We start from the raw sequence: 16,908 nt of genomic DNA on the forward strand, positions 1-16,908 counted from the left end.
ACACATAACAAGTCACCATATTTCTCAAGACTTAAAAATGCTCAGCTACGAGCATATACTAAATGTTTAACAGTGTTAGGAGTGATAGAGACATAACAGTGTAGCATGTTCCCTATTATGAGTGACCTAAAAATTTAATGTGGAAAATTTTATTTGAAAATTCAAACTGTCGGCATCTTTTGAAATATCAGAAAATCAGATCACACTAAGCCAGAAATTCTACATAGTAATAATTATCTAGAACTGAACACAGATTCAGATCTATATACACCAGGATACTCAATCAATAAAGGATGATGGTTTGGTTTTAATTTTTGAGCAGTCTCCTTTAGTGCAAAAATTGTCTCCAGGGGTCTCTTAGTAATTCAAGTGTAACTTATATTCACCTATTTTTTATTAGGGAAAGCTTGAACGCATTGACCTAAATTGAAAGCAAGAGTTTTAGATTGATAATTTAAGTCTTTGTTTTTCAGTGAAACTTGAGTACATGCTTTAGAGAGCTATGTACTAGGAGATCCCAATTGTTTCTTTCTCAGAAATATTTCTTACTCTAAGCTTGTGTCATTCTCTTACCTGTCCTCTGAGGGCATTTGAATTCAGGATCCTTGCTTTATAGTCAGACCAACCTAAGTTAAATCCTAGTTCTGCCACTTATAAGTTGTAAAACTGGGCAAATCAGCCAACCTCTTTGAGCCTCAGAATAAAAAAAATAATAATAATATAAGTGTGTCTATCATTCAATGTTCAGTCAAGAAAACAGAGCTACTATGAGCCTTATAGGAATAAATCCTTACACAATCTTGGGGCTGGGGTGTGGGCAGGTGGGGTAAATAAACATCTGGAAGCTCATCAATGAATCTGGTAAAGTTGCAGGATATAAAATTAATACACAGAAATCTGTTGCATTTCTATACACTAACAACAAAAGATCAGAAAGAGAAATTAAGGAAACAATGCCATCTACCATCACATCAAAAAGAATAAAATATCTAGGCATAAACCTACCTAAGGAGGCAGAAGACCTGTACTCTGAAAACTATAAGATGATGATGAAAGAAACTGAAGATAACACAAACAGATGGAAAGATATACCATGTTCTTGGATTGGAAGAATCAATATTGTCAAAATGATTATACTACCCAAGGTAATCTACAGATTCAATGCAATCCCTGTCAAATTACCAATGGCATTTTTTGCAGATCTAGAACAAAAAATCTTAAAATTTGTATGAAAACACAAAAGACCCCAAATAGCCAAAGCAATCTTGAGACAGAAAAATGGAGCTGGAGGAATCAGGCTCCCTGACTTCAGGATATACTATAAAGCTACAGTATTCAAGATAGTATAGTACTGGCAGAAAGACAAATAGATCAATGGAACAGGATAGAAAGCCCAGAAATAAACTCATGCACCCATGGTCAATTAATCTATGACAAAGGAGGCAAGAACATACAATGGAGAAAAGACAGTCTCTTCAATATATGGTGCTGGGAAACCTGGACAGCTACATGTAAAAGAATAAAACTACGATTTGCTAACACCATACACAAAAATAAACTCAAAATGGATTAAAGACCTAAATGTAAGATCGGATACTGTAAAACTCTTAGAGGCAAACATAGGCAGAACATTCTTTGACATAAATTGCAGCAAGATCTTTTTGGATCCACCTCCTAGGGTAATGAAAATAAAAGCAAAAATAAACAAATGGTACCTAACTAAACTTAAAAGCTTTTGCACAGCAAAAGAAACCATAAACAAAATGAAAAGACAACCCACAGAATGGGAAATATATTTGCAAATGATGCAACCAACAAGGGATTTATCTCCAAAATATACAAACAGCTCACGCAGCTTAATACCAAAAAAAACAAGCAGCCCAATCAAAAAATGGGCAGAAGATCTAAATAGACATTTCTCCACAGAAGACATACAGATGGCCCAAAAGCACATGAAAAGATGCTCAACATTGCTCACTATTAAAGAAATGCAAATCAAAACTGCAGTGAGGTATCATCTCACACCAGTCAGAATGGCCATCATCAAAAAGTCTGCAACAACAAATGCTGGAGAGGGTGTGGAGAAAACAGAACCCTCCTACACTGTTGGTGAGAATATAAATTGGTACAGCCACTATGGAGGACAGTATGGAGGTTCCTTGAAAAACTAAAAATAGAGCTACCATATGATCCTACAATTCCACTCCTGGGCATATATCTGGAGAAAACCATGCTTTGAAAAGATACATGCACCCCAATGTTCATTGAAGCACTATTTACAATAGCCAACACATAGAATCAACCTAAATGTCCATCAACAGATGAATGGACAAAGAAGATGTGGTACATATATACAATGGAATATTACTCAGCGGTAAAAAAAGAATGAAATAATGCCATTTGCAGCAACATGGATGGATCTAGAGATTATCATACTGAGTGAAGTTAAGTCAGACAGAAAAAGACAAATATCATGTGATATCACTTATATGTGGAATCTAAAAAAATGATACAAATGAACTTATTTACAAAACAGAAACAAACTTACAGTCTTAGAAAACAAACTTATGGTTACCAAAGGGGAAAGGTGGAGGGAGGGATAAATTAGGAGGTTGGGATTAACATATATACACTATTATATATAAAATAGACAATCAACAAGGACCTACTATATAGCACAGGGAACTCTTCTCAACAGTCTGAAATAACCTATATGAGAAAAGAATCTGAAAAAGAATATATATATATATATATATATAAATCACTTTGCTGTATACCTGAAACTAACACATTATAAATCAACTGTACTCCAATATAAAATAAAAATTTTTAAATAATAATAATATAATTGTGTCTATCAGTCAGTGTTCAGTCAAGAAAACAGAGCTACTATGAGCCTTATAGGAATAAATCCTTTACACATTTTTGGGGCTGGGGTGTGGGCAGGCTGGGTAAATATCTGGAAGGGGAAGTTAGAGCATCAGAGAAAGTCAGTATTAATTAGTCTGAAGCACTGGCACTGTGTACATATCAGAGATTGCTGGAAGATTCAAGAGGCCAAGCCTGTTCAACCACCAAAGTAGGAGTATGAAGAGGGAGCTTCTGAAGAGGTCTATGAGAAGCCATAATATTTATCTAGCAGTCTTGCCTAGTCAAGTAACTGATCTGAATCTGGTGCCACTGTTGCCCAGCAGGGCTATCTGTCCAGAAGACAAGCTTGATGCAGGTAAAAGGAGCAACAAATTGGAATCCACTGGGCACTTCTGTTTCTGACCAAAACAATATCTGACCATGACAAGTATCTATGAGTAACGGCTGCTTCCTACACTTCCATCCTACAAATCTCACCCAAGTTCCTACTACAGTAAACTCTAACTAAAACTATACCAGAAAAGAGATTCAAGGAACCTGAACTCCAACTTAACCAAACTGACACAGAACAAGCCAGAACAAGAATCTACCTCATGGAGTTATGAAGATGATCAATATAATATAGTTTGTGTAATCCAGTTATCAGTTGTCTCTGAGTAATCCCATGCTAGATTTGAACAAAGCCTCTATACCTCTTAGATTCAGTCCAAAGGTTACAATTATCTTAAAACAATGGCTGAATATTGTAATTTGAACTAAGATTTTATTAGTGGTAGTTTACAACGTGGACTCTAAAGTACCTCTTTTGAAAAAATTTCTACTTATCTTTTTACTATCACCAAGTTTATTTTTCTCCCTTTGACTCCTTGTCTTCTTCTGAAGAACATTTTGCCTCTTGGGTTCCTGTCTTGCTCCATTTTTCGGTCTGTCCTGTGACGGTTAATTTTACATGTCAACTTGACCAGAACACGCGGTACCCAGATATTTGACTAAACATTATTTCTGGGTGTGTGACGTTTAACGAGGAGATTAGCATTTGAATAAGTAAACTGAGTAAAGCAGATTGCCCTTCCCAACGTTGGTAGAGTGCGCATCATCCAAACTGCTGAGGTCCTGAATAGAACAAAAAGGTGGAGGAAGGAAGAATTCACTCTCTTTCTTACTGTTGAGCTGGGACATTGGTCTTCTCCTGCACTCAGACCAGGACTTACACTATCAGATGCCCTAGTTCTCAGGCCTTCAGACTGGCTGAAATTTACACCATTGGCTCCACAAACTTAATGGCTTAAGATACATTTATTTCAGTTTCCATGGGTCAGGAACCCAGCATAGCTTAGGTGGGTCCTCTGTTCAGGGTCTTACAAGTCTACAGTCAAGGTGTTGATTGACTTATGCTCTAACCTGGAGGCATGAGTGGAGAAAAATGTGCTACCAAGCTCCTCCACGTCATTTACTTATAGCAGTTGAGCTCATGGTAGCTTCCTTAATCAAGGCCCACAAGAAAGCATCTCTGAACACAGAGAGAGCCTAAGATCCTCTTTTAAGAGGTTTTAAGTCAAACCCACCTAGGAGAATTTTTCTTTAGATTAACTCAAAAACAGTGGATTTGGGACATGAATTGCATTTGGAAAAAAAAAAAAATCTTTGCCATTTAATGTAACCTCATCAAGGGTTTGATTACACATCACCTTTGTCAAACTTTATTGACTAGAACAAGTCACAGGTTCCCTCTGAATTTTAGAATTGGAGATAATGCAAGTGTGTGATTATCGTGGGGGAGGGAGTCTTCATAGAGTGCTTCCTTAGCTGACTTATCAGAGATCATGCTCAAACTCTTTGGTCACAAAATTCTCTGTCTAAAAATGTATGTGAAAGAAATAATTATTTATTGCTATAGATGGAATGTTTGTTCCCCCCCCCCAAAAATTCATACTTTGAGACCATACTCCTCCTCCCACGTGATGGTATTAGGAGTTGTGGCCTTTGGGAGGTGATTAGGATTAGATGAGGTCATGATGGTAGATCCCTCATGAATGGGATTAGTGCCCTTGTAAGAGTCATGAGAGAGCTTGCTTCCCCTCTCTGTTCTCCATGTAAGGATATAATAAGTTAGCAGTCTACAACCCATAAGAGGACTCTGACCAGAACCCAACTATGTGATCATCCTGGCACCCTGATATTGGTCTTCCAGACTCCAGAACTGTGAGAAATACATTTCTGTCATGTATAAACCACCCAGTTTATACTATTATGTTATAGTAGTCCGAGCTAAGACATTTATGCATCAACATGTGTTAATCTCTCTATGAATCTGAAAATTAAAAACAATATAAATATTCAAAAGTAGAGAATAATTAAGTAAATTATGGTATATTCATACTACGATATTTTGTGACATCATTATTGTATCATGTTTGAGAAGAGTATTTACCCTACTGCAGAAAAAAAGCATGTTTGGAATTTGAAGTAGAGAATAAAAACAAAGTATAAAGCAGCATTACAATATGTAACAATTTTATTTTATGTATACACTAAAAACACACCTCTTTGATTCCACCATTTGTACATGGCCTTTCCCTCTGCTGATGTGGTAATATAGAGAAGAATGGAGAGACCAATCCCAGAGTTATGCTGCCTCATTTCCAACCCTGGGTCCACAACCTACCAGACTGTGATACTGGGCAAATTGTTTAACTTCATTGTGCCTTAATTTCTTATCTATAAATGGGGAGTCCTTACAAGGTTGTTATGAGAATTAAATGAGATAATGCGTGGAAACACTTAGCACAAGGTCTAACACTAAGAAAATAATGCTCAATCAATTTTAACTATTAATTCACTAAGTGACCAAAAATACATGGAAGAACTGGATTAGCAACTTGGATATAGAACGACCTAGAATATCTGAGAGAGATGTCTCACAATTTACTCACATGTTAGTTAATAACTCAATACAAACTCAATTTAACCAATTCATAATAAATATTATTGGCCTATCCTTTTCAACATAAAGCAGAACAAACTGCCTAAATCACTTCCTGGTGTACTGTTATACAGAAAAAATAAATGAGTCTTAACAAATGACTTAGAAAATAAGAAAAAATTGATGTGGGGAATCAGTCGTGGTAGGAAATAATCCGCACAAAGTAAAACTGACACTGCCTAAAAACCCCTAGTTAAATTTGGTACTCGTTTCAAAATAGAAGAGCCACATTTTCTTTTAAAAAGGTAAATCTATTATTACCACCAGTGAATATGGATTGATTGGGTAGCAATAATGATTTCAAAAGAAAACTAATACTAGGACCTAGGCATAACTAATTTTGATCTGTAGAAAAAAACTGGGATTTGAATTCAAGTCCATTGCTTGACCCATTGTAACTCACCAACTCAAAGAAAGTAAAATAAATTTTAAAAGATCATAATGGCTAAATATTGACATTTTTATGACCTAGAATTGTCACCTTAAGGTAGAATATTAGCTGCTGAAAGGCAAGCAAAGGGAATACTGGAAACCCCCCTTGAGCATGGGTCTGATAATGGGGTTACCCAGTCATTTCCTAGTGGGGCATCAAGAGCTCCCTATTGGGGTTCTACAGAAACAAATACAATTAATGAAAAGTTAATAATGTTTTTCCTTCAAATGCAGCATTATTAAATAGCCAAGTATAACTGCTTTGAAATAAAGAACCAGGGCATGAAAGGATTCTGCTCTTACACTGACCTCAAAAATCAGTGTAAGTGTCATCAGGACAGAAAGGTGGACACCTCTGAGAAAAAGCCAGCATTTGGACACAAATAAACTTAGACATATCTTAAACTATTGGTAAAATTTCACCAGCACCAAAATTCACACTAAGTAATTTAATGTTTCATATTTCACAGATTCCTGTCTCTTTAAGGCCTTAGGAATATAATCATATGTTGGGTCAGAGTAGGCACCTGAAACTTCATGATGGATTGAAATAATTCTGTTCACGAGCAACCTTTACAAATCCAGTAACACAAATTATATTTCCCCATATAACCAAAGAATTTCTTTTTTTTTTCAATATTCTGCATCCAATGCATTGCCTTGTTACCTACAATAATATAAGCACCTTTCTCTCTCTCTTTCTTTCTCTTCCCTTTCCCACTTCACCTCTCTATTCACCCCTTCTTTGTCCCTCTCTTTCTCTCCTTCTCCCTTCCCCTTCCCTCACGGTCCTTCCCTCTCTCTCTCTCTCTCTCTGAAATCCTTCATTAAATTTTGGTCACCCAAAACGGATTTGAAGCTGAATACAAACGGATATATAAAAAAAAAATTATATCATTGTATGACTTTCATATGCTTTCTGAATCTGGATGGAATTGAGAACATAATGTGAAAATAGATACATGAGGAGAGATAATAGCCTGGACTAAAGTCAGAATGCCCATTTTCTGGTCCTCCCTCTTCCAGGAACAGCTCTGGGGCTGTGGCATCTGTGTAACTCTGTGTAAACTGAATATACATCTATCCTCTGGAAAGGCTTCTCAGCATTCTCAATTACACCTCTGATTGATGTCTCTTTAACTTTTAGACATGTATAGATTATGGCACATAACCCATTGTTGCAATCATCCCTTACAAGTTGGCCTCCCCACTATACTGGAAGTAGAACCATTCTTTCACATCCTTGCAGAGTCAGCACCTAGCAATGAACATATAGCATATAGTCAATACAGGGCTACATTAATAAATGAATGAATGAATGATTTAGTCATGCTTAGCACAATAAATAGCTATCCAGAAACAAAATACATCAATCTCTCCCATCCCCATTTTTTTTCCAGAAAATAGTAAACTAGGCTTTCAGTAGAATTTTACTTCCTTTATCCTGTTATAACATGTATTTTAAGCACATATTCCTTTAACCAAAGGTTTATTTACATGTAGATTATACTAATAAGAAATGAATCATCACTCCTGAAATTCTTTCATAATCAAGTATTCCAGTTTTAACCCAGAGAGGGTTTTATCTAATCTGGGATCTTTGCATATTTTACTATCTAAGAGATCAATTTCTACATCTTATTTATGAATATAGCGATCCCTGGAACAAGTCATATTGAATCTTAAATTAAGAAAATATTATATTCAATCCATGATAACCTTGGAAACAAATCTGGAGCCATTATAGTCATAAAATACAGCTATATAGAAATATAGATTGTGAATTTAACAAATTTGAATTAATGAAAAAGAATAATAGACAATAAAAGTAATCCTCTGTTCTTGTAAAATCCTTTATACTTTATAAGGCACTTCTGAAATATTAACTCTATACCTTTACAAGAATTCAGTGCATTATTTTCATTTGCCAAGGCATAAACTGAGCCTCAGTAAATTACATGACTTGTTGGATTTCATGAAAATTATACCGGGTAGTACTGAAACTACAGCTGAGAGCTCCTGATTCCTAGTTCACTTTCCTTTGCATCAAAAACCACAGTATATCTGTTACATAACAATTTTGGTAAATAAATATATTTTAAGTATACATTCTATATATGTATCACTATTAATATTTCTGTTTTAGTACCTTCTCTGCAGAGATATTAGAATGCATAAATGTTAAGTTCTTTAAGTGTAATCCAATATAAGCACAAAGCAGTATTATAAAAACTCACAATAATATGGCATTTAAAAATTGATTTGTCTCAATTGATGGAGAATCCAATTTAGGTTAAATAACTATGTTTATGAAATTACTTCAGGATTTATTGGCTGAGGCATGATAACTCATCAACTGCAGTTGAGCTTGCAGGAATTTGAGCTGAAAAGTTAATTAACAATAATTTTAAAACTGCCAAAAGCTGCAGCAAGTTCACTCTGCACTCTGCATACATAGCAACATGCTGGGCTTCAAAAAGAAAGTCATTTCCTAAAACTGTTTACTTTTATGTCATTGAACTCATTATTAAAAATAAGTGAGCAGTATTGATTTGGATGGTTTAATAATTCAAAATGGTTAAAGGCAATAGCAGCACTTGAACAGACAAATATTTCCTATTATTGTTTATTACCAACTTTAACTATAACGACTCAATTAATCCAGGCATGGTTTCCCAAAGCAAATTGAAATGCAATTATCAGACCAATAAGATGCTAAAGTCAGTAACTTAAACCTCAGGCAGACAATTTTATAAAGTGATATAATCAATATTGCATTCAAGATGGTATGTGGTGGTGTTAATTTGCCACAGAAAATACAGAAATTCCATTACCATTTAAAATATCTCAAAATCTACTGATGTGTTATTGGTTGCACTTTGAATAACTACTTTGCAGCATATATATGATTTTAAAAATAGCTTACATTCATATACTTTCAATGTTGGGTAAGAGAAATTATGGCTAATAAATGCTTAGACTTTAGTAATAACCAGTAGAGACAGAAGTTGCCTTATCAACATACAAACAGTTTTTACATATCCCTTGTGTTAGAGAAATATCTCTACATAATTCTTGTTCATGAATCCACTCACAAGCATCACAGTTATTCTCTTACCAAATTTCCCTTCAAAATAATTTGTTGGCTCTAAAATCAAGTTGTTCCTACATCTGTCCATCATAGCTCTTTTTAAGTTGAAGAAAACAGAATACTAACATACCTTTGATAGAGAAAATCATGCTGTCTTCTGGGCATCTGTTTCAGTTATTCATCTTGGGAATACTATGACTAGTATTCTCCATGAACCTTTACCATCCTCCGATTCAGAATTACTGATGTTTAAAAGAAGTGAAATGCACAACGCTATAAATCTAACTCAAGTAAGGCTTGAGACGATGATCAGGAACTACCTTAAGCCAAAGTAAAAATCTATGATCAGCTAACAGTGCACTAAGCTCTCTTTTCTTTTTTGTTTTTCAATATGAAAACACTCTTATATCCAACCACAGAATAACTACTAATTGGTTTTCTGCTCAAAGAGACCTATCATTGGTTGGCAACTAAGGTAGCAAGAATAGTATTTTCTCCCACTCACAGCTTTAAAAATGAGAAGAAAATCTGATGTACTGAATATAGATAAGAAAACCTTTCAGACTGAATAAACTTGCTAAAGAAATATTCTTATTTCCCTTTAAACTCTGATTGGTATGATGACCATTGTCCTCAAAGAAATACAATCAGCATCAAATGCAAAAGAATGCTGAAATTAAAATAGCATTTTGTGTGCCCTTACAAATTTTAAGAAATATTGTTAGAAGTTATATTTGTAAAATATTAAATAGTAAGATATGTCAAGAAAAAAATTAATATTTTCACCCACATACCTCCCAATTCCAACTCTCTGAGGTGACAATATGAAGAACCCTGTGTATATACTTCCACCAAGTCCTCTATGTGCCTACAAACACATACTTATACACCTTAGTGGTTGTTGTGTTGCACCAGATTTGCCTCCAGGAATGAAGGACTTGCCCCAGCTGTTGGAAGTGCCGCTGTAAGATGGCTCTCAGCTGTTAGTTATCTTTGGGATTGCCTCAGCTGAAGACAACTCTGTCTTGGAAGCTCATGTTTCCTTGCAGGGCAGTCACCATCTAACGACTGCCCATCCCAGGGGTGAGAATGTCCAGTTCCCACAACCCAACTCAACAAATCTGAGGACCATGCCAGCTCCAAAGCACCCATTGGTAGATGGAGGCTTTCACTGGTTCTTCATTAAGATCTTTTCCCTCTTCTCCGTCCTGTTTCAGCTCCTTCCTTCCACAAGTGGGGATGTGAAGAGCACTCTTAATAAACATCAAGCTCACTGATCACCATCTCAGAAGATTTACAGAGAACTTTGAAATAATATTATAGTATTTCACAAACAGGGTAAGAGCCTTAAAACAGCATAATTTTAATTACCCATTCCTTGTCTTTGTGCTTTTGTTTTATGTTTTACTGCTATATACACTCTAAACCTCATACTACCTTATTATTATTTTTGCTTTAAATAGTCACAAATGAGCCGTGTGGTCATTAAAAGCTGATTAGAATTTCGACCAGTCTCTTGTTTCCTGGTCTATGGTTTATTCATCCTCTTTCGACAGCTCCACCAAGGATGAGTATAGCTGTGTTTTATTTCTTTCCTTATAAATGGTTCCTCACTTCCTGGATTTCAGTTCGTTGGTGTTTTTGTCTCTAATGGTTTTTTAAAACCTTTATTTTGAAGTTTAATTTGGCTTCTTGGGCTGCTGGCCTGAAAATGAGAGTCATGTGATTTTATATCTATAGAGCTCTTTTTCTATTGAATATATTGTCTTTGTGAACCAATATTTAGATATTTAAAAAAAAGTTTTTAGAGTCAATCTATATCAGATTTATTTTTTTAAATATTAAAATCCTGGATTATTTTCTTTGTCTCCTTTGAATTATCAAGGATATGGATAAAAAAGGTAAATTCTTAAGTCTTAAAGCAAATTATCACTCAAGGAAACTCAACGCTCGACAATGACTGCTGTCACTAAATTAGCTTATAATGAATTGATCAAAATACAGGGAGGTTGTTTATATTTATACCATCACAAGACATTATTTTGGTACACATTTTACTGAAATGTATCCTGTGATAGAATAAATTTGAAAATTAACAAAAACATTTGATCTAAGTCTAATATATTCTTAAACATAAAAGTACTGCATACTGTGTCTATCTATACATAATGATCACTTATCTAGAATATAGTTTACACCAGCATTAGACAACTAAGATCTCAAGGAGCTGATTCTCCTGCGTTAATTTAATTAATCCAAAAATAATTTCATCAACCAAATTTGTTAGCAACTTTAGGCATATTATATCACAAACCATTCCAGGAAAAACTCAATAGGAGGAAAACAGAATTCGAAAAATGTTTTGTTTTCCTTCTGCTCTCTTCTTACAGATTGTTACATACAAGATGTACGTGGAAAATTAAGTTAAATACCTGTCTCTTGTCCATTGTATGCAATACTGCAATGACTAGAGGTCAGGTAAATCAGCACTGCCATAGACACCCAGGAAATCCAAACCCTTCCCAGAGCCTCTCTTAAATGTTTCCTTTTCTTTAACAATCTCTTTAAAATTTCTAATGTGGTTAAGCTTCTGTACCTAAAAGAGACAATTCTATTTAATAGTAGAAGGTATGTCAGATAGTGATCACAAAGTATCTGGGAATTATAGTTACCTGCAGCTTACATTTTATAAAAAATTATCCTTGCATTCTCGCCCTCACATCTTTGATGTTCTCATCAAGTCTGAGAAGGAAGCATATTGTTGATATGTGTCACACAATCGTTTTATGAACAAGGTTGGATTCCTTTTTTGAAACACCATTTTAATTTCCTGACTTATCTCAACTAGATTTTAGGTTTGAAAGGATGAGATAGTCTCCTTTATGGATACCACCATGTGGTCATCATCTTCCGTAGTGGACATATTGGGTTGGCCAAAATGTTCGTTCAGTTTTTTCTGTAAGATGGCTCTAGTAGCACTTAGTTGTCTTTAACTTCATTTGAAACAATTTTGTTAGATTGTATGTGACAGCTGTCATATCAGCGTGCATTTAAAAACAGACATCAAAAATGGGGAATTTTTGCATAGCCATTTTAATATTGAAGATGGAAGAAAAAAGCAACATTTTCAGCATATTATGCTTTATTATTTCAAGAAAGGTAAAAACGCAACTGAAACACAGAAAAAGATTTGTGCAGGGTATGGAGAAGGTGCTGTGGTGCTGTGACTGATTGAACGTGTCAAAAGTGGTTTGCAAAGTTTCGTGCTGGAGATTTCTCGCTGGACAATGCTCTATGGTTGGGTAGACAAGTTGAAGTTGAAAGCGAGATATTAATTGAGAAGAATCAACGTTATACCATGCGGGAGATAGCCGACATACTCAAAATATCCAAATCAAGCGCTGAAAATCATTTGCACCAGCTTGGTTATGTTAATCCCTTTTATGTTTGGGTTCCACATAAGTTAAGCAGAAAAAAACCTTCTTGACTGTATTTTTGCATGCGACTCTCTACTTAAACATAAAGAAAACATTGTTTTTAAAACAAATTGTGACAGGCGGTGAAAAGTGGATACTGTACAGTAATGTGGAACAGAAGAGACCGTGGGGCAAGAGAAATGCACCACCACCAACCACACCAAAGGCCGGTCTTCATCCAAAGAAGGTGATGTGTATATGGTGGGATTGGAAGGGAGTCCTCTATTATGAGTTCCTTCCGGAAGACCAAACGATTAATTCCAACAAGTACTGCTCCCAATTCGACCAACTGAAAGCAGTACTCGATGAAAACTGTCCAGAATTAGTCAACAGAAAACACATAATCTTCCATCAGGATAGCACAAGACCGCATGTTTCTTTGATGACAGGCAAAAACTGTTACAGCTTGGCTGGGAAGTTCTGATTCATCTGCCGTATTCACCAGACATTGCGCCTTCACATTTCCATTTATTTCGGTCTTTACAAAATTCTCTTAATGGAAAAAATTTCAATTCCCTGGAAGACTATAAAAGGCACCTGGAACAGTTGTTGCTCAAAAAGATAAAAAGTTTTGGGAAGATGGAATTATGAAGTTGCCTGAAAAATGGCAGAAGGTAGTGGAACAAAAGGATGAACAGGCTGTTCAATAAGGTTCTTGGTGAAAATGAAAAATGTGTCTTTTATTTTTAATTAAAAACCAAAGGCACTTTTTGGCCAACCCAGTATTTCTCTTTTCATTGTTTAGTAGCCAACACCCTCTTCCCTGATCTCCTTTGGGGTATGAGTGGGAAGAAATGGCCACCTCTCACTATTGCAGGAACCAAATCCTCCATCTCACTGCCCTGGTGTGCTTCAAGGAGACTTTTAAAGCTAAAAGTGTGACACAGGGCTTAGGAATAGCGAAGAGGTCAGATTCATAGCCATCAGTAGCTGCAGCTCACAAATCTGCTGCCTGTTCTTGAACTGTAATATATTCGTTCTGATTTCTGCTGCTTGGTTCTTCAGACGTCCCATAATCCCTCTCTGTATTCCAATCTATCTCAACATTCCCTAGATTCTAAGAGCTCCAATATCCTTTAAATAATTTTTTTTTCAATCAAGATTTTCAGAGTTAGTCTTTATTGCTTGCAACTAAGACATATATGGCTATTCAGGGTGTTTTGGAAATTTCTGTATCCGTAGTAGGAGATCCAGCTGGCTCCGAGTGCAGATGTTTCTAATACAGTTGACTTGAGCTCAGTACTTAATACAGGACCTAGATAATTACTAGAAGCAAATGCATTGTCTCTTACCTTCAGGAATATCATGTAGACACACTCCTTCTTTCTAACGGCTAACTTGATTAAAAATACTATTTAGGGTGGGTTCCATTTTGACTTGCTATTAACAACTTGCATGCTATTAACAACTCTTTAAGAAACATTTTGCTATAGATATTACTTCCATTAGAAATAAGCTGTTTCTCATTTACTCATTTAAAAATTCCTTCAATAAATAGTTATTAAGCTAGTATGTGATCAAACATCATGTTTAGAACTGGGGACACAGTGATAAATTATGCTCTTATGCTCCCAAGGAATCTTTAAATTTTACTTAATCTCTGGCTTTGTTGAAATAAAAATTCATTGACTTTATTGAGTCTTTTTCTTAATGCCATAAAGATTGGATATATAAAGTAAAAGAATACATGATTACTGTCTTTAATAAGTTTAGAATATAATGCAGGAGATCATACAATTAAATAGTTGAGTACAAAATAATGTTAAGAATGCTACGGTCTTCAGGTCCTGGGTACTTTGGGATCTGCGGGCCCCGGTGCAGACATGGCCAAGTCCAAGAACCACACCTGCACAACCAGTCCCAAAAATGGCACAGAAACAGCATCAAGAAACCCTGATCACAATGATATGAATCTCTTAAGGGGGTGGACCCTAAGTTCCTGAGGAACACGCACTTTGCCAAGAAGCACAACAAGAAGGGCCTGAAGAAGGTGCAGGCCAACAACGCCAAGGCCACGAGTGCACACGCTGAAGCTATCAAGGCTCTCATAAAGCCCAAGATCCCAAAGGGCAGCAGCCGCAAGCTCAGTTGATTTGCCTAAATTGCTCACCCCAAGCTCGGGAAACATGCTTATGCCCCCATCGCCAAGGGTCTCAGGCTCTGCCAGCCATGGTCCCAGGCCAAGCCTCAAACCAAGCTCAAGGCTGCAGCTCAGGCTCCCAAAGGTCCCCAGGCCCCCACAAAGGCTCCAGAATAGAGTCCTTTATCTACCTATGTGAGGACAGAAGGACTAGTGTGACCCATAGGCTGCGGTCTGCATGGGGCTGGTGTCCTCCTGTGCTATTTGTACAAATAAACCTGAGGCAGGGGAAAAAAAAAATGCTATGATGGTCACAGAACCAAGAAGTGATGGTAGCAGAAGGGAAGCAAAAATTAAAGCATCAGGGAAATTACTCAAGAATTGATGATAATTAAGCCAAATTTTGAAGTTAGACTAAGGTGAGAATGAAAATTATTCCAGGCCAAAGCAGTATGTATGACATAAAGAAGTAAAAGGTTCTCATGAATAAAGCTAACTATAAGCTTTATGTCTCCAAAGGTCAAGGCGGTAGCAATGGAGAATAAGGCAGAAGAAGGCTTTTCCCTTGTGGTTTCTTCCTTTAGTCAGGTTACCTTACTGCTAAGGTACACCTCCATCAACAGACTCCAATACCACATAGAATTTCCTTTTAAGTTAAAACTATCATATATGTAAGGGTGTCCTTTGGAAAATTTGCCTTTACAACTTATTAAGTGGTTACAAAAGGCCTGTAACATTTTAAATATCTACCAGCAAAATGCCTGAGTTCTCTTTATTCCACACTCTTTATTAGCAATAGGTATTAATACCCTTATCTAAATTTGGCAATCTGATAGGTGAAAACTATATCTCACTGAGGTTTTAATTTGTGTTATCCTACTACTAGTAAATTTGAGCATCTTTTAACATGCTTTTTTCACTATTTGTGAATTTTCTAATTTGAATATTTCTATTTTCTTTGGGTTAATTGTATTTTTTATGTCAATTTATATCAGCTATTTATTATAAAAGTTAGTCCTCTGTCATCATGTGCAAAACATGTCTTATATCTATCATTTGGACATTTTAATGTTATTTTTGGGGATCCAAAGTATTTTTTAAATGGTGTGTGGTTAAATACATTTTCTTTCCCATATAGCTTATGGGTTTTTAGTCTTGGTTAAGATGTTATTCTTTCAACTCTAGTTTGAACAGAAAATTCCCATTTTAATTTTCTCTCAATTGTATGTCAGTTGTATCAGCACCATTTATTAAGTAGTCAATATTTTCCCTCTAAAGTGAACTCATATTTTTCATATTTTATTTTTTGTAACATTCAATATAATTCTGGATCCTCTATTATATTGCACTAATCCTATAAAATTACCAAAATGATTTCAATAAAATGTCCTTAGAGTATATTCCAGTATTCCAGTAAGGAAAATAGTATTTCAAAGTTCTCCTTTTTTTGTAGCTTTTTGCCTATGTCTGGGTATTAATTCATCCATATAAATGAAAGAAATTACCAACTAATTCCAGGGGGGAAAAAACCTGTTATGATCATAAGTGGCGTTAATTTTGGAAACATTTAGTGAGGTTTTGCTCTATCTGGTTCACAGGGAAATTATCTAAATTTTCCAACTATGATGGTGAATTTGTCTATTTCTAATTCTGTCAAGTTTATATTTTTTAGAGTTGTGTATTAGGTATACTCACATTTAGAAGTGTTATATCTTTCTAGTAAATTGAACCTTTTGTTTTTATACATGTATTTTTTTAATCTCTAATAATGCCCCTTGTCTTAAAGTCTATTTTGTACTATGTACACATAACTATCAGGGTGTTTTATTTTGTTTTGTTTTTTCCTTTTCTAGGTGTATTTTTTCTTTTTTAAATTTTGAATCATTCAGTATTTCTATTTTTTACATCTCTTTAAACAGCATATAGTTGAATTTTTAATACGTTTTTCTTTTATCTGAACTAAAGCATTTAGTCT

General features: G+C 35.4%; 1 pseudogene; it reads left to right on the forward strand.

Moving 5' to 3' along the window:
* Positions 1-14,676: 14,676 nt before the first annotated feature.
* LOC133091913 (large ribosomal subunit protein eL29-like) lies at positions 14,677-15,110 on the forward strand (annotated as a pseudogene).
* The last annotated feature ends 1,798 nt before the right edge of the window (positions 15,111-16,908 follow it).

Source organism: Eubalaena glacialis, chromosome 5, assembly GCF_028564815.1.
Source record: "Eubalaena glacialis isolate mEubGla1 chromosome 5, mEubGla1.1.hap2.+ XY, whole genome shotgun sequence".
In the NCBI taxonomy this organism is placed as follows: domain Eukaryota; kingdom Metazoa; phylum Chordata; class Mammalia; order Artiodactyla; family Balaenidae; genus Eubalaena; species Eubalaena glacialis.